We start from the raw sequence: 6,000 nt of genomic DNA, 5'->3' as shown, positions 1-6,000 counted from the left end.
TTCCTTATGAATGCCTCAGGTGTTGCAACACCTGACTCCTGTATCAAGAATCTAAATTCTTGTACAATTTGCCACTGGTGAGACAGATTGCAACCCATACCTACCTCTGAGGGGTCCTGTAGGAAGATTGGCATGCCTTGGGGTCTTATTTATTTATTTATTTATTTATTTTATTTGACTTATCAGTCGCCCCCTCTCTGCAAAGGGACTCGGGGCGACGTACAATCAAAACAAATATACAGATGTGGCATGGAGGAGGTGACATCAATGCTTAACAAATAAAATTCCAATAAAAAGCCACTAGGTTAAAATAAATAACAATAAATTAAAACAGTTAAAATAATTTAAAACCCCAAAATTTACATTTACCGTAATTAAAATTGCCAGGGAGGTTAGAAAGTTCTAGTTTAGGCCAGGCCGGCTAGTTGGAACAGGTGGGTCTTGAGTTTTGTGCGGAAGGAGCGGAGATCGGTCGTTATCCTGATGTCTGGGGGGAGGTCATTCCAGAGGGCTGGGCCCATCACAGAGAAGGCCCTACTCCTGGGCGCCGCCCTCTGACACTGTCTGGCGGACGGCACCCGGATGAGTCCCTCTCTGTGAGAGCGAATTGGTCGCAGGGATGTATGGGGCAGAATGCGATCCCGCAAATAGCTAGGTCCTGTGCCATGGAGCGCTTTAAAGATGGTAACTAACACCTTGAAGCGCACCCGGTAGACCACAGGGAGCCAGTGTAGCTCGTGCAGGAGAGGTGTTATATGGGAGAACCTCATTCTCCCCATAATTGCCCGCGCGGCCGCATTCTGGACCAGTTGCAGTCTCCGGGTGCATCTCAAGGGGAGCCCCATGTAGAGAGCATTACAGTAGTCCAGGTGGGACGTCACCAGCGCGTGAGTGACTGCGGAGGGCATCCCGGTCCAATAGGGGGCGCAATTGGCGCACCAGGCGAACCTGGTGGAACGCCCCCCTTGCCACGGCTGCCACATGGTCTTCCATAGACAGCCAGGCGTCTAGGAGGACGCCAAATTGCGCGCCGGCTCCACGGGGGCCAGTTGCTCGCCCCCAATGGCCAGCGATGGAATACACTGGTTGAACCAGGGGGCTGGTAGCCACAGCCACTCCGTCTTGGAGGGGTTGAGTCTGAGTCTGTTGTCTCCCATCCAGACCCGTACGGCTTCCAAACACCGGGACATCACTTCGACGGCCTCGTTGGGGTGGTTTGGGGTGGAAATGTACAGCTGTGTATCATCAGCGTACAGGTGGTATCCCACCCCAAAACCACGGATGATCTCGCCCAGCGGCTTCATATATGTGTTGAACAGGAGAGGCGAGAGGACCGACCCCTGTGGCACCCCACAAGTGAGCGGCCTCAGGGTCGACCTCTGCTCCCCTGCCAACACACATTTCGTCCGGTCGGAGAGGTAGGAGCAGAACCACCGCAACACGGTGCCTCCTACCCCCAACCCCTCCAGCCGGCGCAGTAGGATACCATGGTCGATGGTATCAAAAGCCGCTGAGAGGTCTAATAGGACCAGGATAGAGGAACAACCCCTATCTCTGGCCCTCCAGAGATCATCCACCAATGCGACCAAGGCCGTCTCTGTGCTGTGCCCGGGCCGGAAGCCGGACTGGCGCGGGTCTAGATAATCAGATTCCTCCAAGTGACGTGGGAACTGCTGAGCCACCACGCTCTCTACAACCTTCGTTAAAAAAGGAAGGTTGGAGACAGGACAATAATTTGCTTGCTCCATTGGGTCCAGAGAAGGCTTCTTGAGCAAGGGCCTCACAACCGCCTCTTTCAAGGCGGCTGGCAGGAAACCCTCACTCAATGAAGCGTTCACAAGTCCCAATAGCCAGCCTCGTGTAACCTCCCAGGATGCCAGTACAAGCCAGGAGGGACACGGGTCCAATAAACATGTGGTGGCTCGCAGTCGCCCACGCAACCTGTCCAAATCCTCGGTGGCAACAGAGTCAAACTCCTCCCAGCATGGTCTCTCAAGACTCGCCTCGGACGTCCCCCCTGGAACACTGAAGGGGGCCCATTCCCTCCGGATTTGAGCAATTTTATCCTGCAGGTATTCCCCAAATTCCTCTGCCCTGCCCTGCGAAGGGGGCTCCCGCTGCCTCTGTGACAAGAGGGAGCGGGTCACCCGAAACAGGGCGGCAGGGCAGTTCTCTGCGGACACAATAAGAGTGGCACAATATCGACGTTTGGCCACTCTTAATGCCACAAGGTAAGTCCTTAAGTAGGTTCTTACCTGTGTTCGGTCAAATTCGGAGCGAAAGGATCTCCATCTGCTCTCTAGGCATCTCTTGTGGCATTTCATCGCCCTTAGCTCCTTGTTAAACCAGGGAGCCAGGGCGGTTCGTTGCCACCGGAGAGGCCGCAAAGGTGCAACCCGGTCTAAGGCCCCGGCAGCCGCACTATTCCATGCAGCCACCAAGTCCTCCATCCGGGAGCGGGTCAGGTCCACAGGAAGTGGCCCAAGCTCCGTCTGGAACCTATCCGGTTCCATCAGATGCCTGGGGCGAAACCATCTAGGACAATCTGGTTCCGCCTCCCCGCGGCAGGGGGTAGCGCCAGGGAAATCGAGCCGGAGATGTGAGTGATCTGACCATGACAGGGGCGTGATGGCTAGATCCCCTACTCCTAGATCACTCGTCCACTGGTCGGAGACAAACACAAGATCCAGTGTGTGGCCTCCCTCGTGCGTGGGGCCCTGAATTACTTGAGTCAGATCCATGGCTGCCATGGAAGCCATGAACTCCCGAACTGCCTCGGATGCTTCTCCCATCGACGGCAGGTTGAAATCCCCCATAACTAAGAGTTTGGGGGTCTCAACCGCCATCTCAGTGATCCGCTAGAGGAGTTCGGGCAGGGCCGCTGATGTATAGCGAGGAGCCAAGTATACAATCAGCAGGCCCAGCTGTCTCCCTGGGCCCCATCTCATGCCCAGAGACTCACACCCGGATATCTGCGGCACAGTGAATTCTCTCGGTTCCAGATTCTCCCGTATAATTACCGCTACCCCACCACCCCTGCCCTGGGCCCGTGGCTGGTGGAATACACGGTAGCCTGGTGGGCACATTTCCACGAGGGGCAAACCTCCCTCATGGCCCAACCAGGTTTCCGTTATTCCCGCGAGGTCCGGCTCCCCCTCTGAAATCAGATCGTTGATGAGGGGGGCCTTGCTAACCACGGACCTCGCGTTACACAACATCAGCCTGAGGCCCTGGCTCTGTAGAACCTGACCACCTAAAATGCGGGGGTTGGTACAAATGACCGGGCGTGTCCAACGACCACGGTCTCCCAACCGACTACACGTTCTTCGACTGTCCTCGCGCCTGCCCCTCCCTACGACCGTAGGTATCACAGAGCCCTCTATAGGAATGTTATTTTCCCTCCCCTCCCCCGCTCCGCTCACTTCCCTCCTGACCACACCTGTTCGCCTGGCTCTAACCACACTCCTGGCCTGTATAGCCCTCCCCCCCACCCTGGAACCCCCTAAAATATTTAAAAAACATTTAACTAAAAAACCCCTAATTCCCCGCTTCCTCCACCTCTCTGGGTTAATGAACCCGTCATCAAGGTGGGCCCTGGAAAGGGCAGGGGGGCATACCTGCGAGAGGGGGGACTCTCGCAGTCGTAGCAGGTCTGACCTCAGGTAAATCGTGATCTTCCGGCTGTGACAGGGTTTAGCTCATAATAGGGTTTTGCAATGTTGGTATAAGTTGGTATAAGTTTATAAGTCAGGGCTCCCATAAGAAAGAGGGGAGAAAACGAACGTCCACAGTAGGAGCCAGGAAGCAGTTCGCAAAGGCAGTAAGGCAGAGATCCCAGTTCAGCGGGGGGGGGGACATATTAGCAGCGAAGGGCAGGGTAAAGAAGCCGGGAAAGCTCAGGCATAGACCCTCACCCTCCGCCTCTTGTCCTGCTGATATTCCAACGGCCTCCAGCGGCCTCCAGCGGCCCCTGCGCCTCGGCTTCGCTCCTCTCTCCTGCGGCTCTCGCACAACCCTCGCCAGCCTCCCATCTGATCTAAACAGCTCACCACGGCCGGAAAAAATGGTGCTCGATGTTTCTTGCCGCCACCCCGTCGCCGTCGCCGCTCGGGTTGCAGGGTCGTCACCTGGGTCGTTCGGAACGTCTGCGCCATTCCTCTAGCTGTTTCTCCACTGAACCGTCACTCTGCCGCTCCAGCAGCCGCTCAAACCGCTTCTCCGCTGCTGGGGCCTTTGCTTCAAGCTCCCTCAAGCTCCCTCTCCGGTGCGTTCCTCCTCTTTCCTCCTTCCTCCTGGCTGTCTGACCACCCTGGGAGACCAAATTGATCTTAAAGAGAGCCAGGGTGGTTGCTGAATAAATTCCCGGCCCTCAGGATGGTAAAGAGGGCCGACAACACCCCTTCCCCCGTCGAGGAGCCCCCATGATCAAAGGGAGCTCAGAGGTAGACCGCCATTGTCCTAGGAAGCTCCTCCTCCTCCTGTTCCAGATGGGAGGTAAGTAGGTTGGCTGTTGCTCCCCCGAAGGGTGTCTTTGTTCCCGGGTTTCGGCACCAGATGTAGGTTTTCAGAAATCCGTCAAGCAGTGGTGTCCAAAATGTCTGTCTGCCTTTCGCAGAATTTATTTGGCTTTTATACAGTTTTAACAAGCAAAGCAAAGCAGGGGTAGCAACAGCATTGTTTTTGGTTTACTCCCTCATTTTTCCCTTGTGAATCCAGAAGGCTCTACCAGCCAAGGTTGAATCTCACATAACTCCCTGATACAGCCTGTCTCTGCTCAGGGAGATAATGGGCACAAAGATAACCGGCTATTTGAGTTCATGGCTGTAATGCGCATGTCTGTATGCAACCTTTCCTCTTTTCCCACATCTGGTTCTGCTAATTAGGTGAGCTTGTAGGTATCCAAGATAACCAGCTACTGAGATCACGGTAGCTTCCTACGCATGTCTTTACGTAAGGTTACCTCACATTCCTTCAGAGCACAAGTGATGTTTTCATCTATACTTCCAACTGTTAGATGGAAAGAGAGTTTCCTCTGTGGGTTCTGTCTTCCCAGCTGGGAGAGCGTCACAGGTGTGTTAATCATATGTCTAATGTATTTCCCTCTTAACTGTTTTATGATTAAATCTTTGCCCTGAGCTAATCAATCTTTGTTATCACTCTGACCTTTCGTTATTTCAAAGGTAACTTCTTCCTGCACGTCCTGGGTCTTTTGTAGTATTTCATACTCTGCAGCTGTTTCTAATTGTCCTGATACCCTTATAATTATTCTCAGGAGGTTCTTTTAAAATGCATTCAGAGAGGACTTCTGGTGGTGATGTCATGACAAGTGCAGGGAAGAAGATCATGGGTCCGGCTTTTTACCCTGATCTACATGTTTGGAGGACCCCTTCAGGGGTACATGGATCCTGGAGAGAGATGCGGAGGAGTAGGGAAACCCTAGGAGTAATGAGGCAGAGGGCGACCACCCTCTACGACGTGGGAATACCCTTTTAATCTTTTAGAATTGTGATCAAAAGAGATTTTTTTAAAAAAAAAGAAAGAATATTGATAGATAGAAGATAAGTCAAAATAAAAATAATAATTAAGATATTGGATGCCACTTTGGGACAACATATATAATATATTAAAAGAACAAGATAACATTTCAAAAGAGATGACGAGTATCACAACAACATCATTGAAAGCCAGAAAAAAGACAACTGTAAATCCAGCAATAGCAGCATCGACTGCCTCTCCAGCAACCCAGAGGTCAACAGAAGGAATGCCCACGATGGAGAAACAAATCACAACATTGAACACCCTACATGTGCAGGCAGCATTTCTGTATGTCACTTTTAACTTCATTTTTTATTTCACTCATCTCTGTTTTCATTTCACTTATCTCTATTTTCAAATCACTGGTTTCTGGTCATGACCAAGCTTCAAGAGGCCATGACCAGAAACCAGTGATTTTAAAATAGAGATAAGTGAAATGAAAACAGAGATGAGTGAAATAAAAAA

The sequence above is a fragment of the Natrix helvetica genome (genome assembly GCF_964273705.1).
Source record: "Natrix helvetica genome assembly, chromosome: W".
In the NCBI taxonomy this organism is placed as follows: Eukaryota; Metazoa; Chordata; class Lepidosauria; order Squamata; family Natricidae; genus Natrix; species Natrix helvetica.
The sequence above is the reverse complement of the archived record's forward strand: the minus strand, read 5'-3'. Positions refer to the sequence as shown.